The 24,398-nt window shown below is 38.4% G+C and overlaps 1 protein-coding gene across 11 annotated transcripts in view; it reads left to right on the top strand.

The window, feature by feature from the left end:
- Positions 1-24,398, top strand: part of LOC143651839 (cilia- and flagella-associated protein 73-like) — a 60,320-nt gene that overhangs the window by 1,914 nt on the left and 34,008 nt on the right. The window contains exon 1 of one of the 11 annotated variants that reach the window (XM_077122671.1): positions 11,082-14,000. The exons of 9 other annotated variants lie outside the window; for them this stretch is intronic. The gene's annotated coding sequence lies outside the window, so the exon portion shown is untranslated. Of the gene's footprint in view, positions 1-11,081; positions 14,001-19,776; positions 20,290-24,398 lie in introns of those variants that run through there. One more of the 11 variants, XM_077122672.1, reaches the window with a different exon arrangement.

Here is a 24,398-nt window from a genome sequence, read left to right as displayed (position 1 = left end):
AGAATAAGCCCCATTTTGTGACTTAGGCTATTAGAAGCTGTCATATAAAGAGAAGGAATTAGGAGGAGCAGGTTGGAAGGAAAATAGAGTTCAATTTTGGACACATTGATTCGAGATGCCTGTGACACATTCAGGTGGAGTTTTCCAGGTGGAGAGTTGAATTTGTTGCCCGAGAAAAAGAAAAATAAGGATTAGTAATTTTTCACCAAGAAGTAAACAACTGATCTGAAAAGTAGGTTTGAAAAGGACAAGTAGAGAGAAGCCAATGAGAAAAAGTCAAACCAAAGAAGAAAACCTAAGAGGAGAGTCCTCAAATGCTGTGATAGGAGCAAGTGAAATGAGAGCTGAAATATGTCTGGTGGTTTTGGCAATTAGAAAATTGTTGACCTTGGTAAGAGAAGATGAGGTGACCTGAGATTGCATTGAGTAAAGACTGAATAGAGGTAGTGGAATGTTGTTACTGTGACTACCTTTATCTAAAAGCTTTTTTGTGAATGTGTGTCTAAAAATAACTATTTAAACAAGAATACATGTCTTTCCTTAACAAATGGGAAAGACAAAATGTTCATATACAGAGGGGAAGGAGACCTTAGAGAAGGAAAAATGGAAATAAATGAAAATTTGATAGTGCAAAGTTTTGAAAGAGGCAGAAGAAGGTGGGATCAGTGTGCTAGTTTGAAAGGATGTATGTACCCTAGAAAAGCCATGTTTTAATCCTAATCCCATTTTGTAAAGGCAATGATTTCTTCTAATCCCTATTCAGTACTGTATGCTTGAAACTTTAATTAGATCATCTCCTTGGAGATGTGACTCAATTGACAGTGGTTGTTAAGCTGGATTAGATAGAGATGTATCTCCACCTATTCGGGTGGGTCTTGATTAGTGTACTGGAATCCTATAAAAGAGAATGACAAGTGAGAAAGCCACAAGAAGCAGAGAGTCTATCAGCCAGCAACCTTTGGAAATGAAGAAGGAAAACACCTCCTGGGGACCTTCGTGAAGGGAAGCCAGGAGAAAAAGCTAGCAGATGATGCCATGTTCACCACATGTCTTTCCAGATGAGGGAGAAACCCTGACCCTGTTAGCCATGTGCCTTCTCGATTGAGAGAGAAACCCTGAACTTCACTGGCCTTCTTGAACGAAGGAATCTTTCCCTGGATGCCTTCAATTGGACATTTCTATAGATTTGCTTTAATTGGGACATTATTTCAGCCTTTGAACTGTAAACTAGCAGCTTATTAAATTCCCCTTTTTAAAAGCCATTCCAATTCTGGTATATGGCATTCTAGCGGCTAGCAAACTAGAACAATCATTATGGCAGAAAGATAGCTCAGTTTTGGGCAAAAGGAAGGATACTTCTATGAAGGACAGCAAGAAGGGGAAGAATTTTATCTTTAGGGAGGTAATGAATTAAAGGGATATATATATCTGATGGAGAACTAAAGGAATGCACTTCTTTGTAAAGATGGGGACAGGATTATCTGCTGAGAGAGAGAGCTTGAGAAGAAAAGAATAGTCACAATTCCAGGTGTGTATCTCTAGTCCTACTCTCTTGGGAGAGGAATTTGATGAGGAAAACATAAAGATTTGTTGCTTCATAGTCCAACTAATGTTGGAGGCTACACATTTGTCATGACTTCAGTTCTGTGCTGTTTATGTGAAATATTCTATCAACATTCCAAAGTGGAGAACAGAGGTGATTGGATCAATCCAGATTTGGAATTTGAAGAATGAGCACTATAAAAGCTCCTAGTAGATTCTGGAGGAGCTAGAGAAGACTTGTATGGACTGGAGAAAACATACAAGGCTTATAAGTACTAGGAAGGTCCAGGATACTTGTAATTCATATGTAAATATACAAAATGTATCTGTCATTGGGAAGAAAGCATCATCTTGATGAAGCCTTCATTTCTGCTTTCTCTTAGCCTCAAAACTGGGAGTGAATACATTTCCATTGTTTAATCCAACCCATTTCATGATATTTGCTTGAGTAGCCAAGGAAACAAAAACTGTTGGTACCTCATATATGCATATTTCTCCATCAAGGAAAAGTAGATATTTGAATAAATGGAAAGCCACACCTTGTTTTTGAATAGAAAGACTCAATACTGTAAAGTTGGTAGTTTGTCCTAAATTAATCTTTATACTACAATCTAAATCAAAATCCCACTTGAATTTTTTGAAAAACTTTACAAAATGATTATAAATGATTATAAAGCTATTTGGAAAAACAAATAAGAAAGCATAGTCATGGTTATTTGAGGTGGGAATTTACACTAATTAAGCAGAGTGTTGGTGGTACAGGAATGAAGAGAATTAAGGAAAAGCACATATCTGAAAATGCAAAATTAGGTCGAAGTATATATGATAGTTTAATATATAATAAAGATAACAGTTTAATTTATTCTGAAATAGATATCTCTGCCATAATCTAGACAACTTGCACAATCATTTGGTGGCTTTGGGGGTTATGAGGGCAAGCTTTTGTCCCTCATGTGGTGGTGGGCGGGCAGGCTTTCCTTTGTTGTTCGCAGGCCATTAAACCAGAAAATAGGGTCTCCCATTCTGATGAGTATAAATGCTATAAAGCTCCCCTTTACTTTACTTGATGTACTATCCAAATAAAGCTAGAAAATACCGTATCCTGCCTTTATGTATGGGCCTTTGATGGAGTATCTAAATTCTTTCCATTTCTTCCTTGTTCTGTGCTCCCTGAGCCTGTACAGGGACAGCCCTATATGTTTGGGGCTGTCCAAGAATGGGGTAAAGATGTAGTTGCCAAGGGCAAGCATGGAAGGAATGATTGGCCTTATCTTTAATATAGATCCATGATATAACCTTGTCTCACTCCTCTTACTACCACCCTATTCAAAGCTACCATCGTTTCTTGCTTATATTATCAAAACAGCCCCCTAACTGATCTCCTTGCCTCTGGCCTGGCCCCACAGTCTGTTTTCAACACAGCAGCTGGAATGATCCTTTTTAAAATTTAAGACAGTTCATGTTACTCCTCCACTCAAACTCCTTGTATAGTGTTCTGTGCCAGTTAGAATCTTTTGTGTACCCTTAAAAAGCTGTGTTCTTTAATCCTCATTCAATATTGCTGGATGGGAGCTTTTTGATTGTTCCCATGGAGATGTGACCCACCCAATTTGTGGGTGGTAGCTTCTGATTAGATGGTTTCCATGGAGATATGTCTCCACTCATCCAAGGTGGGGTTGCTTACTGGAGCTGTTTCAGAGGGAACTATTTTGGAAAAAAGCTACAGAGCCCATATGGCCAGAGACCTTTGGAGATAAAGAAGGAAAATGCCCCTAGGGGAGCTTCAAGAAGCAAGAAGCCTGGAGAGAAAGCTAGCAGACATAGCCATGTTTGCCATGTACCTTTCCAGTTGAGAGAAAAACCTTGGAGTTCATTGGCCTTTCTTGAGTGAAGGTAACCTCTTATTGGTGCCTTTATTTGGACATTTTCATAGACTTGCTTTAATTTGGACATTTTCACAGCCTTAGAACTCTAAACTTGCAACTTAATAAATTCCCCTTTTAAAAGCCATTCCGTTTCTGGTATATTACATTCCAGCAGCTTGCAAACTAGAACATGTTCCATCTTATTAATAATAAAATCCAAAATCATATAGTGTAGCCTACAAGATAGCATGTGATCTGACCCTACAATCCCTCCCTTATCTACTATCCTGATAGTCTCTATTTCCCTTGCTGTTCTTCCGCTACATTATGTCCTTGCTGTTCTGCAAACAAGCCAAGCACACTCACCCCATGCTTTTGTATTTCCTCTGCCTGGATGCATTTTCCCATAATTTCCTCATGGCTCGCCCTTTCTCATTTCCTTCAGTTCTTTGCCCAAATGCACCTTATCAGAGAAGTCTTCTTTTTGCCCCCATACCTGTCATTCTCTGACTGGTATGTATTAGGTCCTCAAGAAATATGCTAATGAAAGAGTGTATGGATAAACAGAGTTCAGTGTCTTCAGATGACTTGCTGGCTATCTTTTTCTTGTGATGTTAGCTGAGGTCCCACCCCTCCTTCTCTACTTAGCAGGGTAGGACAATTTCCCAGTTTAGAGTACAAGCACAGACTGTGTGGTGTGCTCTGGTGGTACATATTTCTAAATCCCTTGATTTAGCCCCTAATGGGTGGCCCACAACTGCTACCTTCTCATCTAGTACTGGTCTGAGTTTGGGGATTTTTTTAAAGGATGTTTTTAAAGTTTTGGAAAACTTATTCCCCTGATACCTTGAATGTGTGGCTGGTTTGTACTGATAGGCTTTTCCCTCAATCTGATGTCATCTGCTTCATTTTTAAACATCTTTATTGTAAAATATAACATATATACAAGCAATGAAAGAAAAAAACAATAATTTTCAAAGTACACATCAACAAGTAGTCACAGAACAGATCCCAGAGTTTGTCATGGGGTACCATTCCACCATCTCAAATTTTTCCATCTAGCTGCACCAAAACACCAGAGACTAGAAGGAATATTAATATAGTGATTCAGCAGTTATACTCATTTGTTAAATTCTGTTTTACCTCCTGCCACTTTGATCTTCCTCCCAGTCTATAAGGATCTTTGGGCAATGCCCATTCTGACTTTTTCATGTTGGGAAGGGGTGTTAACATTAAAGGATAGGGGGTGTGATTAATTAATCTTAGAGATGTTGGTCCCTCTGGGTTCCAGGATTTATCTGATCTAGGAACCTCCAAGAATTATAGGTTCCAAGAAAGCAAGTCTAGTAGATAAAGCTTTTATAGAATCTCAGTTTGAGCCCTAGGTGTTCTGAAGAGTCAACAGGAAGGGGGTGCAAGGATAGTTCAGGTGTGGAATCTTGCCTGTCATATGGAAGACCCAGGTTTGATTCCCAGCCAATGCACTTCCCCAAAACAAAACAAACAAGCAAACAAACAAAAATTCAACAAATGGTGCTGCATAACCATAAAGGATATGCACATGGAAAAAGAATGAAATGTGACCCCACCATACAGCATACAAAAAAAGAGTCAACAGTAGTGATGTGGTTTGGGGTTTAGCAAGCCATGGCAATGAGCACTGTCTAACTTAACCTTGCATAAGTGTAGTCTCCAGAATAGCCTCTTGACTCCATTTGATCTCTCTTGACCACTGATGCCTTATTTTCTTACACTTCTTTTCTCCCTTTTGGTCTGGAAGGTTTTGTCAAATCCCACAGTGATAGGACCAGACTCATCCCTGGAAGTCGAGCCCTATGTTGTCAGGGAGATTTCCACCCCTGAATGTCATGTCCCATGTAGGGGGTGGTGGTGAGAGTAGTGATTTTCCTTGCGGAGTTGAGCTTTGAGAAAGTCCACATCTGAGTAACAAAGAGACTTCCTGGTAGCAACTCATAGGCCTCCTTATGGGTAGTCTTAGCTTCTCCTCTATATAAATAAGTTTCATAAGAGCAAGCCTCAAAATCCAGAGCTTGGTTTATGTTCTTGGGAATCCCCAATGGTTGGGAGGGTACCAGGAGTTTCCCAGATGGAAAAGTTTAATAGTTACACACACATACATATATATATATATATATATATATATATATTTTTTTTTCCTTTTGGACCCTCCAGGGACTCTAACAATACTTTTTAATTATCAGCCCACCATAGTCTGAGATGTATCCTGGTATTGCATTAAACTATACAGAATTATAAGGCCTTGTTCACATTCTAGATTCCAGGAGTTTGGGTTGTTTAAATGAGCTATCCAGACAGGTTGGTTTAGATTGTGTGTTACAGAAAATTTAGGTTCTAGACAAAATAAATCTCTCTGCCTTTGATCTAATACAGTAGATCAAGGTCTAGAGTACACACACTGGCATCTTTTACCCTGGTTCTAATTTACATTAGACCCAGCCAGATGGGCTTGGTTTTAAACTCTAATTGAGGCCTGATCTCTTTTTTGGTTACTTTAACTGTTATTATATTTAGCTATTCTAACTTTCAGAGCTGTAACACTCCATCCCTGGTTCTTAGGTGTCACTGAGTTACTCAAAGTTCTAAGGAAATATAAGCATTTATACATATAGCTTAGTGTCTCAAAATCTAGAAATACATTTACAGCTTCAGACTAAGTGTGGCTGCTATAAGGGCTTATACTTTAGACTCCCATTTTATATAAGTGTTTTCTGAGAGAGACCTTAGCATATTTGTTCTTTTGTTTCTGGCTTATTTTATACACAAAATAAGTTTTATTCAATTTGTTGCATGCCTCTTGACATCCTTTCTTTCTGCAGCTGCACCATATTCTGTCACTTAAATTAAATGTATCACAGCTCGCCATTCTGGTTCTCAGTCATTTTACCCTTCGGTTTCCTCCATCTACTGGGCATCATGGATAATGCCCAAAATAAACAAACCATGTCTTACAGTATCCTTGCTTGGTCGTACAATCAGCAGCACTCTCAATTTTAGATGGTTTACATTGGTCCGTAATGACAAAGAATCAGCAAGCACAGCATCGCCAACTATCAAATCAAAACTACTCTTTATCACTTGTCCTCACTCCCCCCCCAAATTGGTTGCCCCTGGTAGTGCTGTGGTACTGTTGATGTCTTCCTGTTAACTACTGACCATAGCGTGCATTTTTAGTTTTCCCTCAAAGCCCTGTACTATTGATTCTTTGTGCACTACTGAAACTTTGAAATAGTTCATATGAGAACTTATTTATAATTGTAGATTTAATCAGTGAGATACATGGCACTACATCCTCTTTCAATAATATTCACTTCAATATGGCAATGTTACTTATAACCCCCCTAATTAGTTACCATCACTTCTATCTGTTCCCTTGTATGTAGGTTCAACCTCTTGTGGGTAGGCTTTCCCCCGTCTCTGGGTTTTATATACCTCTAGGTCTGCTATATTCTATAGTGTAACCTCTGAGATTATCTTTACAGGAGTCCTAATAGCAAAATCATACAGTATCTGAACTTTTGTGTCTGACAATAAACTCAGTATTATATCCTTGAGATTCATCCATGTTCTCATATGCTTCAGGACTTCATTTCATCTTACTGCTGCATAACATTTCATCATATGTATATAGCACATTTTGTTTATCCACTTATCTGTTGATGGGCGCTTAGATTGTTTCCATGTTTTGGCTATTGTGAATAGTACTGCTGTGAACATCGGTGTGCAAATATCTGTTTGTGTCACTGCATTAAGCTCTTCTGGGTATATACTGAGTATTGGTATTGCTGGGCTATAGGGCAACTCAATGTTTAGTTTTCTGAGGAATCACCAAACTGTCTTCACAGCTGCTGCACGATTGTATGTTCCCACCAACAGTGAATCAGGGTTCCAATTTCTCCACATCTTCTCCAACATTTGTAGTTTTCTGTTTGTTTAATAGCAGCCATTCTTATAGGTGTGAGGTGATATCTCATTGTTGTCTTTATTTGGATTTCCCTTATAGCTAGTGAAAATTACATCTCTTCATGTGCTTTTTTTGTTTGTTTGTTTTTGCATGGGCAGGCACGGGGAATTGAACCCAGATCTCCAGCTCTTCATGTGCTTTTGAGCCATCTGTATTTGCTCTTCAGAAAAATACCTATTCATATCTTTAGCCCATTTTGTAGTTGGGTTTTTTGTTCTTTTGTTGTTGAGTTGTATAACTTCTTTATGTGCACAGGGTATCAAATCTTTATCTGATATGTGGTTTCCAAATATTTTCTGCTATTGACTTGGTTGCCTCTTCACCTTTTTGGCAAACTCTTTTGAAGCACAGAAGCACTTGATTTAAAGAGTTCCCATTTGTCTATTTTTTTCTTTCACAGCTTGTGTTTTAGGTGTAAAGTTTAAGAAGCTATCTCCTATTACTAGAGCTTGAAGAGGTTTCCTTGCATTTTCTTCTAGAAGTTTTATAGTATTGGCTCTCACTTTAGGTCTTTAATCCATTTTGAGTTAATTTTTGTATAGGGTGTAAGATAGGTGTCCTCTCATTTTTTTTTGTAATTAATATCCCATTGTCCCATGGCTATTTATTAGTTCCATGGATTTGGGGGCCTTATGAAAGATAAGTTGTCCATAGATTTTGTTGTTGATCTACATGCTTTCAATTCACTTCCATTGGTCAATACTTCTGTCTTTTTACCTGTGCCATGCTCTTTTGACCACTTGGCTTTATAGTAAGGTTTAAAGTCAGGAAGTGATAGTCCTCCCACTTTGCTCTTCTTTTTTAGGATATCTTTAGCTATTCAGGATCTCTTTCCCTTACAAATAAATTTGATAACTAGCTTTTCCCACTTTGAAGCAGGTTGTTGGGATTTTGATTGATATTGCATTGAATCTGTAGATCAGTGTGCATAGAAATGACATCTTAACAACATGAAAATTTCTGTCCATGAGCATGGAATGTCTTTCCATCTATTTCGGTCATTTGAAGATTTCTTTTATCAATGTTTTATAATTTTCTGTGTACAACTCCTTGACATCCCTGGTTAAGCTTATCTCTACATACTGATTTCTTTGTCACTGTTTTGGAATTTTTTCCCTAATTGTCTCCTCAGTGAAAAAAAAATCCTGATTTTATTTACCTTGCTCTTGTATCCCACCACTTTGCTGAAGTTGTTTATTAACTCAAGTAGCTTTTTCATAGATTCCTCAGGGTTTTATAAGTGTAGGATCATGTCATCTACAAATAATGAAAGTTTTACTTCTTTCTTTCCTATTTAGATGAGTTTTCTTTCTATCTTCTATCTAATCACTCCAGCTAGGACTTCTAGTATAATGTTGAATAATAATTTTGACAATGGGCATCCTTGTCTCATTCCCAGTTTTAGGGAGAATGCTTTCAGTAGCTCACCATTAAGTATGATGCTGGCTATGGGTTTTTCATATATGCTCTTTTTGATACTGAGACAGTTTCCTTCTATTCTTACCTTTTGAAGTGTTTCTATCAGGAAAGGATGCTGAATTTTGTCAAATGCTTTTTCAGCATCAGTTGACATGACCATGTGATTTTTCTGTTTCAGTTTGTTAATGTGCTGTATTTTGTTGATCGATTTTCTTGTGTTGAACAACCCTTGCATTCCTGGTATAAACCTCACTTGCTTATGATGTGTAATTATTTTAAGGTGTCATTGGATTCAATTTGGTAGTTTTTTAAGAATTTTTGTATCTAAGTTCATTAGGGAGATTGATCTGTAGTTTTCCTTTCTTGTAGCATCTTTATCTGGTTTTGGTATTACAACAGTGTTAGCTTTATAAAATGAGTTAGGTAGCATTCCTTTTTCCTAAATTTTTTGGAAGAGTTTAGGCAGGATTGGTATTAGTTCTTTTTTAAATATTTGATAAAATTCCCTTGGGAAACCATCTGGTCCTGTGGGAAGATTTTTGATGACTGAATCTCTTTACTTGTAATTGGCTTGTTGAGATCTTCTATGTCTTCTCAAGTCAGTTTAAGTAAATCATATGTTTTTAGGCATTTGTCCATTTCATCTAAGTTGTCTAGTTTGTTGGCATATAGTTGTTTATAGACACTGTTTTTATGATTTTTTAAATTTCTTCGGGATCCATGATAACAACCCCCCTCTCACCTCTGATTTTGTTTGTGCCCTCTTTTTTCTTTTTTAGTGTAACTAGGGATCCATCCACTTTATTGATTTTCTTCAAGAACCAACTTTTGGTTTGTTGATTCTTTCTATTGTTTTATTTTTCTCCAGTTTGTTATTTCTGCTTTAATCTTTGTTATTTCTCTTCTTTTATTTGCTTCAGGGTTAGTTTGCTGTTCCTTCTCTAAATTCTCCATGTAAGCAGTTAAGTCCTCAAGTTTAGCTCATTATTGTTTTGTAATATAGGCATTTAGTGAATAAATTTCCCTCTCAGCACTGCCTTTGTCACATCCCATAACTTTTAATATGTTGTATTTTCATAATTATTTGTCTACAGTTATTTACCAGTTTCTCTAGCAATTTATTTAAATGTTGATTATTTAAGAGTGTGGTGTTTAATCTCCATATATTTGTGAAAGCTCTGGTTCTTTTGTGATTAATTTCCAGCTTCATTCCATTGTGGTCAGAGATGTGTTGGATAATTTCAATCTTATTAAATTTATAAATTTAAATATATATTTGGGTCCCAGCATATGATCTATCCTGGAGAATATTCAATGTGTACTAGAGAAGAATGTGTAAACTGGTGTTTTGGGTGTAATAATCTATATTAGAGATCTATATCTATATATATTTTATCTAATTCATTTATCCCATTGTTTACACTCTCTATTTCCTTGCTGATCCTCTGTCTGGTTGTTCTACTTATAGTGGAGAGTGGTGTACTGAATACTCCTAAAATTATTGTTGAAATATCAATAGCTCTCTTCAGTTTTGCCAATGTTTGCCTCATATACTTTGAAGCTCCTTTATTGGGAGCATAAATATTTATGATTATTTCCTTTTGCTGAATTGCCCTTTTATTAATATGTAGTGTCTTTCTTTGTCTCTTATGATATCTTTACATTTAAAGTCTATTTTATTGGATATTAATATAGCTACTCTTGCTTTTTTTTGGTTACAGCTTGCATGGAGGATCTTTTTCCATCCTTTCACTTTCAATCTAATAGTGTCCTTGGGTCTAAGACATGCTTCTTGTAAACACCATATAGATGGATATATTTTTAATCCATTCTACAAACCTGTATCTTTCATTCAGTGGGCTTAGTTCATTAATGTTTAAAGTAATTACTCTAAAAGAAGTTCCTGAATCATATCCTTTAGTTGTTTTTTTAAAACATTTTTTATTGTGAAATATAGCATATACAAAAAAGCAATATATGTCAAAGTACATTGTAACAAGATTTATAGAACAGATTTCAGAGTTTGGTATGGGTTACAGTTCCACAATTTTAGGCTTTTCCTTCTAGCTACTCCAAGACACTGGAGGCTAAATGAAATATCAATGTAATGATTCAGCAGTCATATACATTTTTTTGTGTGTGAGCCACTTGTTTTTTGTTTTTTTAATTGTGAAAAATAACATATATACAAAAAAGCAATAAATTTCAAAGCATACCACAACAATTATTATAGAACAGACTTCAGAGTTTGGTATGAGTTACAGTTCCACAATTTTAGGTTTTTGCTTCTATCTGCTCCAAGATACTGGAGAGTAAAAGAAATATAATAATGATTCAGCAGTCATACTCATCTGTTACATCCATAGCTTTCTTTTTTCCTTCTTTTTTTGTGAAAAATAACATATATACAAAAAAGCTATAAATTTCAAAGCACAGCACCACAATTAGTTGTAGAACATACTTCAGAGTTTGACATGGGTTACAATTTCACAATTTTAGGTTTTTACTTCTAGGTGCTCTAAAATACTGGAGACTAAAAGAGATATCAACTTACTGATTCAGCATTCATATTCACTTGTCAAATCCTGTCTTCTCTGTATAACACTATCATCACCTTTGATCTTTCCATCCCTCTTTTTAGGGGTGTTTGGGCTATGGCCATTCTAAATTTTTCATATTGGAAGGGTCTGTCACTAATATGGGGTAGGGAGATGGAACTTTCTAGAGAGGCTGGACTAGGTTTCAGGACTTATCTGGACCAGGGATCCATCTGGAGGTTGTAGGTTACTCTAGTACATGAAACCCTTGTAAAATCTTCTTTATTGCCTTAGGTATTCTTTAGGATTGGCTGGAATGGTCCTGGTTGGGGGTTGGCAGGTTGTGATAGGTAGCAAGGTCTAACTAAAGCTTGCATAAGAGTGAACCTCCAGAGTAGCCTCTTGACTCTACTTGAACTCTCTCTGCCATTGATACTTTATTAATTACACTTCTTTTCCACCTTTTGGTCAGGATGAAATTGTTGGCCCATGGTGCCAGGGCCAGATTCATCCCTGGGAGTCATCTCCCACGTCACCAAAGAGACTTTCACCCCTGGATGCCATGTCCCATGTAGGGGGGGAGGGCAATGATTTCACTTGTAGAGTTGGGCTTAGAGAGACTGAGGCCACATCTGAGCAACAAAAGAGGTCCTCTAGAAGTAACTATTAGGTATGCCTAGAGGTAGTCTAAGCTTCTCCACTACCTACATAAGCTGCATGTGGTAGTTAGATTCAGTTGTCAACTTGGCCAGGTGAAGGTGCCTAGATCTATTGCTGCAGACATGAGCCAATGGTGTGTGAACCTCATCTGTTGCTGATTACATATGCAGTTGGCTAGGAGGTGTGCCTGCTGCAATGAATGATGTTTGATTTAATTGGCTGATGCTTAAATGAGAGAGCTTAATGTAGCACAACCTAAGCAGTTCAGCATACCTCATCTCAGCACTTGCAGCTCAGCCCAGGCCTTTGGAGATGCAGATAGTAATCATCCCAGGGAAAGATGTTGGAAGCCAGAGGCCTGAAGAGAAGGCCAGCAGAGATCACCCTGTGCCTTCCCATGTAAGAAAGAACCTCAGTTGAAAGTTAGCTCCCTTTCTTCTGAAGAACTATACATCAACTAAATAAATCCCCTTTTATTAAAAGTCAATCCTTCTCTGGTGTATTGCATTCGGCCGCTAGCAACCTAGAATATATTTGGTACCAGAGAGTGGGGTGCTGCTGCAGTTTGCAAATACCAGTCATGTTGGACCAGTGATATGGGGAAGATTTTGGAGGAGCTAAGAAAAGAATGATGGAGAAGTCCTCGAGTGCTTGAAGAGACTGTTGGTATAAATGGAACCACTGCCAATCTGGACAGAGGGGGACACAAAAGGGAAAAATTGGAGTTTGCAGAGTGAGAACTATGGAAGCTGGGATCTGAAGCCAAGAAACCTTGGCCAGGAGAGTGGACCCACCCATATACATGGAGAGGATGAATTTGTCCTGAGGGCAGAGGATGAGTCTCCCAACTCATTGCAATTGAAGAGTTGTGCTGCCTCAGGCCTTTGAAAAGGTAGAGCATGCTCCTTGGGACTGGGGAGAACCTGGCTGCCACCACATGGAGGGATTGAGCATCTGTCCCAGAAATGGCAGAGAGCCCAGATACGGCCCTGATGCCTGGAGAGAGTGGAGCCAAGAAAAAGGTGGTCTCCTCGGTGTTCCCTGAGGTTGATTTGGAAGGAGGCGGGCCTCTGCATAGACCTTTGGAAAGGATGGGACTGCCACTTTCTAAAACCCCAAAGATAAATGACTCTCAGACTTTGAAATCTAATGGTCTTTGCCATCTAATGGTTTTCGAAACTATGTGTTCCTGTGACCCCTGTGCTCCTTCCTCCCTATGGAAATGGGTGTATGTATCCTATGAATGTTCCTCCTTTGTATGATGGCAGCAAGTAACTTGTTTTGAGTTTTTATACATCCAGAGCCAGAGGAGACTTTTGCATCAGAACAGACCATGCCTGCAACTAACTTTGATAGGAGTTTGTGCTGTTTCTAACTTTGTATTTCATTTGTAATGTTACTGAAATGGTTTAAGGATGAAATTAATGTATTTTGTATATGGGGAAAACATGTCTTTTTTAGGGTCCAGAGAGTAGAATGTGCTGGTTTGAAAGGATGTGTGGGCCCTAGAAAAGCACGTTTTAATCAAAATCCCATTTTGTAATAGAATAATCCCTATTCAATACTGTATGTTTGAATATGTAATTAGATCATCTCCTTGAAGATGTAACCCAATCAAGAGTGGTTGTTAAACTGCATTAGGTGACATGTCACCACCCATTTGGGTGGGTCTTGATTAGTTTCTGAAGTCCTATAAAAGAGGAAAGATTTTGGAGAATGAAAAATTCAGAAAGAGCAGAGCAGAACAACTTAACCATGAGAAGTAGAGTCTGCCAGCCAGTGACCTTTGGAGATGAAGAAAGAAAATACCTCCCAGGGAGCTTCATGAAACAGGAAACCAGGAGAAGAAGCTAGCAGATGATGCCGTGTTCACCATGTGCCTTTCCAGATGAGAGAGAAACTCTGACTGTGTTCGCTATGTGCCCTTCCATCTGAGAGAGAAACCCTGAACTTCATCAGCTTTCTTGAATCAAGGTAACTTTCCCTGGATGGATGTCTTTGATTGGACATTTCTATAGACTTGTTTTAATTGGGACATTTTCTTGGCCTTAGAACTGTAAATAACAACTTATTAAATTCCCTTTTTTCAAGGCCATTCTGTTTCTGGTGTACTGCATTCTGGCAGCTAGCAAACTAGAACACTGCACAAGAGTAAGCCCCAAGATCGAAGGCATGGTGTATTGATTTGGGTGTCCCTAAAGTTTGGCACATTATCAGGGGATTCCCTGGTGGTAAGGTTTAATAGTTCCATATCCTTTCTCCCCTCCCTCAGGGGACTTTGCCAATACTTTTTCATTTTCTGCTTAATATACTCTAAGATGTATCCAGGCATTACAATAATCTATGTAGGATCAAAGGACCTCTTTCTTATTCTGTGCTCTCTGTGTTTCGGTTGTTCAAATGAGCCATACAGATAGGTTGAATTAGATTATGCACTATAGAAAATTTCAGTTCCAGACCAAATAAACCTTCCTCCCATTGATCTCAAAGAGTATGTGTGGTTCTAAAATATAGACACTGTCTTCCTTACCACTATGTTCTGAATTACTTTAACCCCAATCTGTTCGGCTTCATTCTTATCTCTAAATATCAGGTTTATTAAAAAAAAACAGCCTCTCAAAATCCAGAAATAATAATCACTGCTCAGACTTAATGTGTCTGCTCTAAAAGCTTACAATCTAAGCCCCTGTTTTCTTATAAGCATTTTCTAAAAGTGACCATTCTTGATCATTCATTTCTGGCTTATTTTGTCTCACCAAATGTTCATTCACATTGTTGCATGCCTCACGACTTTGTTCCTTTTCATAGCAGCACATCCTTCATTCATAAATATACTGTCATTCACCAATTTACTTCTCCATCAGTGCATCCTTCAGCCACCTGCATTCATCAGGCATCATGTAGAGGGCCCAAAGTCCACAGTCCATCAACATTCTCAATTTTAGATAATTTCATTGTTCTCAATAGAAAGAAAACCAATAAACAGACCCTCACCAAATAGGAAATCTAAACGTTCTATGAACTCTTGTCCCTCCCCCCTTTATTTACCTCTGCTGCTGTGTGGTAGTGCTGGTGGTTTCCTTTTGAATGTAGTTCAGAACGTGCAATAGCAGTTATCCCCCGTACTCTGAACTTCAGCACTCTTTGTACAAGAATTATACCTTTGAAGTAATTCTTGCTAGAACCAATTCATATTTCTTGTGTTAATCAGTGGACACATAGGTCTATAAAATCCCTTTCAATCTTGTTCATCTTCAATATGATAATATTACTTCTAGACCCACTAGAGAACCACCTTCACTCCTATCTATTCCCTTACATTGGAGTTCAACCTCATAGCTAATGGTTCACATCTCTAGCTTCTTTTTATCTCTAAGTCCCCTATATTCTGTATTATAAGCCTCTGATCATACCCTCATGTTTACCATAAAAGTGGAATCATCCAGTATCTATCCATTTGTGTCTGGCTAATTTCACTCAGCATTATGTCCTGAAGCCTCATCCATCTTGTCATGTGCTTCAGGATATCATTTTGTCTTACTGCTGCATAATATCCCATTGTATGTATATACTACATTTTCTTGATCCATTGTCTGTTGGTGGGCATTTGGTTTGTTTCCATCTTTTGGTGATTGTGAATAATGCTGCTATGAACATCGGTGTGCAAATGTTTGTTTGTGTCATTGACTTCAGTTCTTCTGGGTATATACCAAGTAGTGCTATTGCTGGGTCATAGGGCAGCTCAACATTTAGTTTCCTAAAGAACCACCAAACAGTCTTCCATAGTGGCTGTACCATTATACAGTCCCACCAGCAGTGCATAAGTGTCCCAGTTTCTCCACATTCTCTCTGACATTTATAGTTTCCTGTTTGTTTAATAGCATCCATTCTTATAGGTGTGAGGTGGTATCTCATTGTAGTCTTGATCTGCATTTCCCTTATAGCCAATGAAAATGAGCATCTCTTCATGTGCTTTTGAGCCATCTGTATTTGTTCTTCAGAAAAATGCCTGTTGTATCTTTAGCCCATTTTTAATTGGGTTGTTTGCTCTTTTGTTGTTGGGTTGTATGATTTCTTTGTATGTACAGGAAATCAAACCTTTGTCTGATTATGTGATTTCCTAATATTTTCTCCCATTGAGTTGACTGCCTCTTCATCTTTTGAACAAAGTCTTTTGAGGTGCAGAAGCATTTCATTTGGAGAAGCTCCCATTTATTTAATTTTTCTTATATTGCTTGTGCTTTGGGTGTAAATTTCAGGAAGCTACCTCCTATTACTAGGCCTTGAAGATATTTCCCTACATTTTCTTCTAGAAACTTTATGGCACTACTTCTTTTTTTTTTTTTTTTTTTACATGGGCAGGCACCGGGAATTGAACCCGGGTCCTCAGGCATGGCAGGCAAGCATCCTTACCTGCTGAGCCACCCTGGCCCGCCCATGGTTCTACTTCTTATATTTAGATGTTTGATCTACTTTGAGTTAATTTTTGTTTAGAGTGTAAGATAGGGGTCCTCTTTCATTCTCTTGGCTATTGATATCCAGTTCTTCCATGCCCAATTATTGAAAAGACTATTTTGTCCCAGTTCAGAGGATTTGGGGGCCTTGTCAAAAATCAGTTGACCATAGGTCTGGTGGTCTATTTCTGCACTCTCAATTTTATTCCATTGGTCAATGCTTCTGTCTTTGTGCCAGTACCATGTTGTTTTGACCACTATGGCTTTATAATAGGTTTTAAAGTCAGGGAGTATTAATTATCTCACTTTGTTCTTCTTTTTTAGGATACTTTTAGCTATTCAGGGTTTCTTTTCTTTCCAGATGAATTTGGTAGTTAGCTTTTCCAAATCTTCAAAGTAGGTTGTTGGAATTTTGATTAGTACTGTGTTGAATCTGTAGATCAATTTGGGGAGAATAGACATCTTAACTGTATTTAGCCTTCCTGTCCTTGAGCAGGGAATCTTTCCACTGATTTAGATCTCCTTTGATTTCTTTTAGCAATGTTATGTAGTTTTCTGTGTGCAAGCCCTTTACGTCCCTATTTAAGTTCATTCCTAAGTACTTGATTCTTTTAGTTGCTATTTTGAATGGAATTTTTTCCTTAACTGACTCCTCAGCTAGGTCATTGCTTGTGTATAGAAATGTTACTGATTTTTGCCCATTAATTTTATATCCTGCCACCTTGCTGAATTTGTTTGTTAGCTCAAGTAACTTTGCTGTAGATTTCTCAGGATCTTCCAAGTATAGTATCATATCATCTGCAAATAATGAGAGTTTTACTTCTTCCTTTCCAATTTGGATGCCTTTTATTTCCTTGTCCTGCCCAACTGCTCTAGCTAGAACTTCTAGCACAATGTTGAATAATAGTGGTGACAGTGGGCATCCTTGTCTTGTTCCTGATCTTATGGGGAAAGATTTCAGTCTCTCTCCATTGAGTATGATGCTGGCTATTGGTTTTTCATATATTATTTTTATCGTACTGAGGTAGTGGCCTTTGATTCCTATCTTTTGGAGTGTTGTCATCAGAAAAGGATACTAGATTTTGTCAAATGCTTTTTCAGCATCAATCAAGATGATTATGTGATTTTCCCTTTTTGATTTGCTAATGTGCCATATTAAATTAATTGATCTTCTTGTGTTGAATCATCCTTGCACTCCTGGTATAAATCCCACTTGGTCACAGTGTATAATTCTTTTAATGTGTTGTTGGATTTGATTTGCTACTATTTTATTGAGAATTTTTGCATCTATTTCCATTAGGGAGATTGGCCTGTAGTTTTCCTTTCTTATAGCATGTGTTAATTAGAGTCAGTTGTCAACTTGGCCAGGTGAGCATACCTAATCTTGTTGCTGCGGACACAAGCCAATGGTACATGAACCTCATCTGTTGCCAATTACATCTGCAGTCGGCTAGGAGGCGTGTCTGCTGCAATGAGTGACTTTTGACTTAATTGGCTGGTGCTTAAATGAGAGATCGCAACATAGCACAGCCTAGCAGCTTGGCATTCCTCATCTCAGCACTTGCAGCTCAGCCTGGGCCCTTGGAGATGGAGAAAGAAATCACCCTGGGGAAAGTTGTTGGAACCCAGGGGCCTGGAGAGAAGACCAGCAGAGACCATCCTGTGCCTCCCATGTAAGAAAGAGCCTCAGTGGAAAGTTAGCTGCCTTTCCTCTGAAGAACCAACAAAATAAATCCCCTTTTATTAAAAGCCAATCCATCTCTGGTGTGTTGCATTCCGGCAGCTAGCAAACCAGAACATAGCATCTTTACCTGCTTTTGGTATTTAAATGATATTAGCTTCATAAAATGAATTAGATACAATTCCTTTTTCCTCAATTTTCTGGAAAAGTTTGAGCAGGATTGGTGTTAGTTCTTTTTGGAATGCTTGATAAAATTCCCCTGTGAAGCCATCTGGCCCTGGGCTTTTCTTTGAAGGAAGATTTTGGATTACTGATTGAATCTCTTTACTTGAGATTGGTTTGTTGAAATCTTCTATTTCTTCTTGAGTCACTGGAGCTTGTTTGTGTGTCTCCAGGAATTTGATCATTTCATCTAAGTTGTCTAGTTTGTTGGCATATAGTTGTTCATAGTATCCTCTTATGATTTCTTTTATTTCTTCAGGATCTGTAGTAATGCACCCCTTCTCATTTCTGATTTTGTTTATTTGCATCCTCTTTCTTTTTTTCTTTGTCCTAGTAGCCCATCAATTTTATTGATTTTCTCAAAAAAAAAAAAAACTTTTGGTTTTATTGAGTCTTCTTATTGTTCATCTATTCTCCCATTCATTTATCTCTGCTTTAATCTTTGTTATTTCTCCTCTCCTGTTTGTTTGGGGTTAGTTTGCTGTTCTTTCTCAAGTTCCTCCAGGTGTGCTGTCAAGTCCTCGATTTTTGCTCTTTCTTGTTTTTTAATATAGGCATTTAGGGTAATAAATTTCCCTGTCAGCACAGCCTTGGCCACATCCAATAAGTTCTGATAAGTTGTATTCTCATTTTCGTTCATCTCCAGACAGCTACTGATTTCTCTAGCAACTTCTTCTTTGACTCACTGGTTGTTTAAGAGTGTATCACTTAATCTCCATATATTTGCAAATGTTCTTGTCCTTTGGTGGTTATTGACCCACTGGTTGTTTAAGAGTGTATCACTTAATCTCCATATATTTGCAAATGTTCTTGTCCTTTGGTGGTTATTGAGATCCAGCTTCATCCCATTGTGAGCAGAGAAAGTGCTTTGAATAATGTCAGTGTTTTTAAATTTATAAAGACCTCTTTTGTGCCCCACCATATGATCTGTCCTGGAGAATGTTCCATGAGCACTAGAGAAGAATGTAAATCCTTGTGCTTTGGGGTACAATAACCTATATATGTCTGTTAGGTCTAATTCATTTATCAAGTTATTTAACTTCTCTATTTTCTTGTTGATCCTTTTACAGAAGACAGTGATGTATTGAAATTTCCTACTATTATTGTTGAAACATCTATCACTCTCTTCAGTTTTGCCAATGTCTGTCTCATGTACTTTGGAGCACCTTGATTGGGAGCATAAGCATTTATGATTGTTAAATCTTCTTGGTGAGTTGACCCTTTAATTAGTGTGTAGTGTCCTTCTTTGTCTCTTAGGATGTCTTTACATTTAAAGTTTTTTTTTTTTGTCTGATATTGGTATAGCTACTCCTGCTTTCTTTTGGTTACAACTTTCATGGAAAATCTTTTTCCATCCTTTCACAATCTATTTGTATCCTTGTGATGAGTCTCTTGTAAGCAGCATGTGCTGGTTTGAAATGATGTATGTACCCTAGAAAAGCCATGCTTTAATCCTAATACCATTTTGTAAAGGCAGCCACTTCTTTTAATCCCTATTCAGCATTGTATACTTGAAGCTGTAATTAGATCATCTCCCTGGATTTAATCAAGAGTGGCTGTTAAACTGGATTAGGCATAGACATGTCTCCACCCACTTGGGTGGGTCTTGATTGGTTCCTGGAGTCCTATAAAAGAGGAAACATTTTGGAGAAAGTAGGAAATTCTAAGAGAGCATAACGACATAGCCACAAGAAGCAGAGAGTCCATCAGCCAGTGGCCTTTGGAATTGAAGAAGGAAAACACCTCCCAGGGAGCTTCATGAAAGGAAGCCATGAGAAAAAGCTATCAGATGATCCTGTGTTCACCACATGCCTTTCCAGATGATGGAGAAACCATGACCCTGTTCGCCATGTGCCTTCTCACTTGAGAGAGAGACCCTGAACTTCATCAGCCTTCTTGAATCAAGGTATCTTTCCCTGGATAACTTTGATTGGACATTTCTATAGACTTGCTTTAAATGGGACATTTTCTCAGCCTTAGAACTGTGAACTTGCAACTTATTTAATTCCCTTTTAAAAGCCATTCCATTTCTGGTATATTGCATTCTGGCAGCAAGCAAACTAGAGCACAGTATATAGCTGGATTATGTTTCTTAATCTGTTCTGCCAATCTGTAGCTTTTAATTGGTAAGTTTAGTCTGTTAACATTCAAAGTTATTACTGAAAATTCATTTCTTGATTCCACCATTTTATCTTTTTTTATTTTATTTGTCAGATCTGAGTATTTTTTCCCTCTTTCTCTTTGTATTCTTTAAATTACCCTTAGTGGTACTCTTCAATTCTTGCCCTCCTCCAGACCTCCCTCTCCTGTCTTTTTTTTTTTTTTCAGCCAGCAGAACTACTTTTAGTATTTCTTTTAGGTCTGGTCTCTTGTTAACAGATTCTTTCAGGACCTCTTTGTTTGTGAAAACTTTAATCGCTCCTTAATTTTGAAGGACAATTTGGCTGGATACAGAATTCTTGGCTGGAAGTCTTTCTTTTTCAGGATCTTGAGTATATCATCCCACTGCCTTCTTGCCCCCAGGGTGCTAGTTGAGTAGTCTGAACTCAGTCTTATTTGGTTTCCCTTGTATGTAGTACACTGTTTTTCTTTTGCCGCTTTCAGGATTTTCTGCTTATCTTCAACTTTTGACAAACTATTAGTATGTGCCTTGGGGAAGGCCTATTTGGATTTTTTCTGTGTGGAGTTCGTTGGGCTTCTTTGACTTGCATATTTATGTCTTTTATGAGGGTTGGGAAGTTTCCCCCATTATATCCTCAACTGCTCTTCCTAGTCTTTTACTCCTCTCTTCTCCTTGTGGGACACCAATGATTCTTATATCTGTGCACTTTGTTTTGTCTATCATTTCCCTGAGTTCCCATTCAGTTTTTTCCATCTATTTTGCCATTTGCTGTTTTGAGTCTTTGAAGTCAGTTATCCTGTCCTCTATATCACTTATTCTTTCTTCTTTCTCTTCAGATTGGGTGTTGTGTGCCTCTAGTATGTTCTTTATTTGGTCAACAGAGTCTTTAATCTCTGTGATATCTGCTATTTTTCTATTTATTCTTTCAAATTCCTCTTTATACTCTTCTACTGTCTTCTTGATCTCCTTTATGTCATTTGCGATCTCACTTATTTTATTAAGTAGAGTCATGTGAACATCTTTGATTATTGTTCCAGTGTCTGTGTCTCCTCTGGTCTTTTAATTTGGTCATTAGGCAGGGCTTTATCTGTCTGCATTGTGGTATGCTTTGTGATCTTCTGCTGTCTTCATAGAATGTAAATATCTTGATTGATGTACTTTGGGAGTTGATTTTTTTTAGAAGTCTAAGGCCTTGTGTTTGCAGGATGGTTGTACAGCAGGGAGCAGGGTACATGGTGGGCACTCAGTGCAGTGATATGTTTCATGGGAGGTATGGGTGCAGGTTGGAGATGTTACACTGATGCTTGTGAATGTGAGCAGCCAGCAGCTGGGGAACATGTAGCTGTGTGTGTGCATGCACTGGTCTGGGGAGGTGTAACCCTGGTGTGCACTGCTGTAAGGCTTGGGGTCCCTTGTATGTATGTGTAGATCTGTGGCAGCAGGTTTTCATTATGGCTTCATGGATTGGGGGCAGATGTGACCCAGCTGTCCGGGTCAACACTTTCTCAGAGCTGGGATGTGTGGTGAGGGCCTTGCACATGTGCAGTTCTAGGACTATTGTAAACTGAGGTTCCCAGAGCTGAATGACATGATTGGGGGCCCATGCACAAGCATGGCCCTAGGAGTGCCATAAACTGATGCACAGAGCTCAGGGGGGTGGGGTGAGGCTGTGCAACACTGTGGGCAGGGGCTAGGGGTAGTCTGGGTAGGGAGGTTACTGCCTGCAGCCTTTATGTGCTGGCAACAGCCTGCAGGGAACAGGGACATGTGAAGGTAGTACTCTAGAAGGGTGCAGGAGAGATGGGTTGAGCTGCATTTGGGGGTGGGGGTGGGGGGCAGGTATGTGCACTGGGGCTGGTGGGATGAAGGTCCCTGGAATGTGGGGAATGGGAGCAGGTGATGGATTCAAGTGAATGGCGTTAGGGTGAGTTGCTGGTCACGGGGCTTGCACTGGTGAGGGTAGTGTGCCAAAGGAATGCGGCCTGGCTTACTTCCTAGTCCCCGGCTCCCATCCATGCACTCTCATTGACTCCACACCTCTACACCAGGCTCCAGCTTTCTGCCTCTCAGTTCCTCGGCCTCTGCAACCAGGGCTGCTGCATGTGGTGCAGAAGGCTCTCCCAGGTCAGCCACACTCCTGAATTGCTGCCTTATTTGCCCTCCTGTCCATTCTCTAACTTTTTCTGTGTAGCGGGGCTGATCTTGAACAACTCTATTCGGCCATCTTCCTGGAAGTCATCCTTTAGTTTTTATTTATCAGATCTATATGTTCTTTACTTCCTCCCTCTTTTTATCATTTAAATTATCATTAATGGCGTTCTTCAATTCTGTGCCTCTTCCAGATTTCCATCTCCTGCCTTTTTTGTTTGTTTGTTTTAGCTGACAGGACTCCCTTTATTAATTTTGTAGGGCAGGTCTCTTGCTGACTAGTTCTCTCAGTCTTTGTTTGTCTTTGAAGATTTTAATCTCTACCTCAATTTTGAAGGATGGCTTGGATGGATAAAGAATTCTAGACTGGACACCTTTCTCATTCAGGATCTTTAATATATTATGCCACTGCCCTCTTGCTTCCATGGTGCTTGCTGAATAGCCTGAAGTCAGTCTTATGTGTTTTCCCTTGTATGTAATCAATTACTTTTCTCATGCTGCTTTCTGGATTTTCTGTGTCTCTTCAACATTTGACAGTTTGATTAGTATGTGTCTTGCAGTAGGCCTATTGGATTTATTCTATTTGCAGTTCTTTGGGCCTCTTTTATTTGCATATTTATGTCTTTTATAAGGGTTGTGAAGTTTTCCCCATTGTATCTTCAACTAACTTTCCTAGCTGTTTACTCTTCTCTTCTCCTTCTGGGACACCAATTATTCTTACCTGTGTGTGCCTCTTGTTATCCATCATTTCCCTAAGACCCAGTTCCATTTTTTCCATCTTTTTTGCCATTTGTTCTTTTGTGAACTCTAGTTCAAATTGTTCTGTCTTCTAGCTCACTTATCCTTCCTTCTCCTGCTTTGAATCTGCTATTCATGAGTCCCTAGTATATTTCTAATTTGGTCTACTGTATCTTTCAACTCTTTTGAATTCTTTTTTATGCTCTTCTATTGTCTTCCTGATATCCTTTGTTTCCTTTTAAATATCCTTGAGTAGCTGTTCCATATTCTGTGTACCCTCTGGAGTTTTGATTTGGTCACTTGGCTGGGCCATATCTGCTTGGCTGTTCACCAGCTTTGTGATTTTCTGTTGTGTTTGGGCATTTAATTATCTTAATAAGGTCACTTTGCTAGTTGGTCTCCTTTATTTGTCTAAAATTTTGTATTTACTTTGTTTTGCATTGAAAGTTCCTTTTGCATTTGGTTTGTCAGTTATTCCCCACCAAACCAAGGCCCAGATCTCATGTACGAGGTACAGTTCAACTTGAGAGTCTATTAAAAGCCAGGTTTGTGTGCATAGGTGCTTCAGGGACAGAAAACCCACCTGCAATGCAGGATACCCAGGCTCAACTCCTGGCCCATGTACACCCCCCGCCCCCCAAAAAAGAAATAAAGAATAATGATAAAATAAAAATGTAAAAACAAATTACAACAAAAAGCACACTTTAGCAGTAGTAGGCCCCAAAGTCGGAAAGAGACACCTCAAGATATATTGGCAATGAACTCGGACTGGTGCCCACAGAAGGAAGAGACAAATAAATGAATAAATAAGTGTATATTATTAATATATATATATATTTTAAATAATATAATATATGTAAAAATAAAATAACAATGATACTACTAATAAAAGTATATCTATAGAAAAAGTACATTGGGAAAAAGAGAAAAGAATTTAAAAAAACAATAACCAGGCAGATAGGAAGTTTGCCTGCCTGCACTTACCCCTTCTCCCCAGCAGGTGGTGA

Source organism: Tamandua tetradactyla, chromosome 12 (genome assembly GCF_023851605.1).
Source record: "Tamandua tetradactyla isolate mTamTet1 chromosome 12, mTamTet1.pri, whole genome shotgun sequence".
NCBI classification, from domain to species: Eukaryota; Metazoa; Chordata; class Mammalia; order Pilosa; family Myrmecophagidae; genus Tamandua; species Tamandua tetradactyla.
The sequence above is the reverse complement of the archived record's forward strand: the minus strand, read 5'-3'. Positions and strand labels throughout refer to the sequence as shown.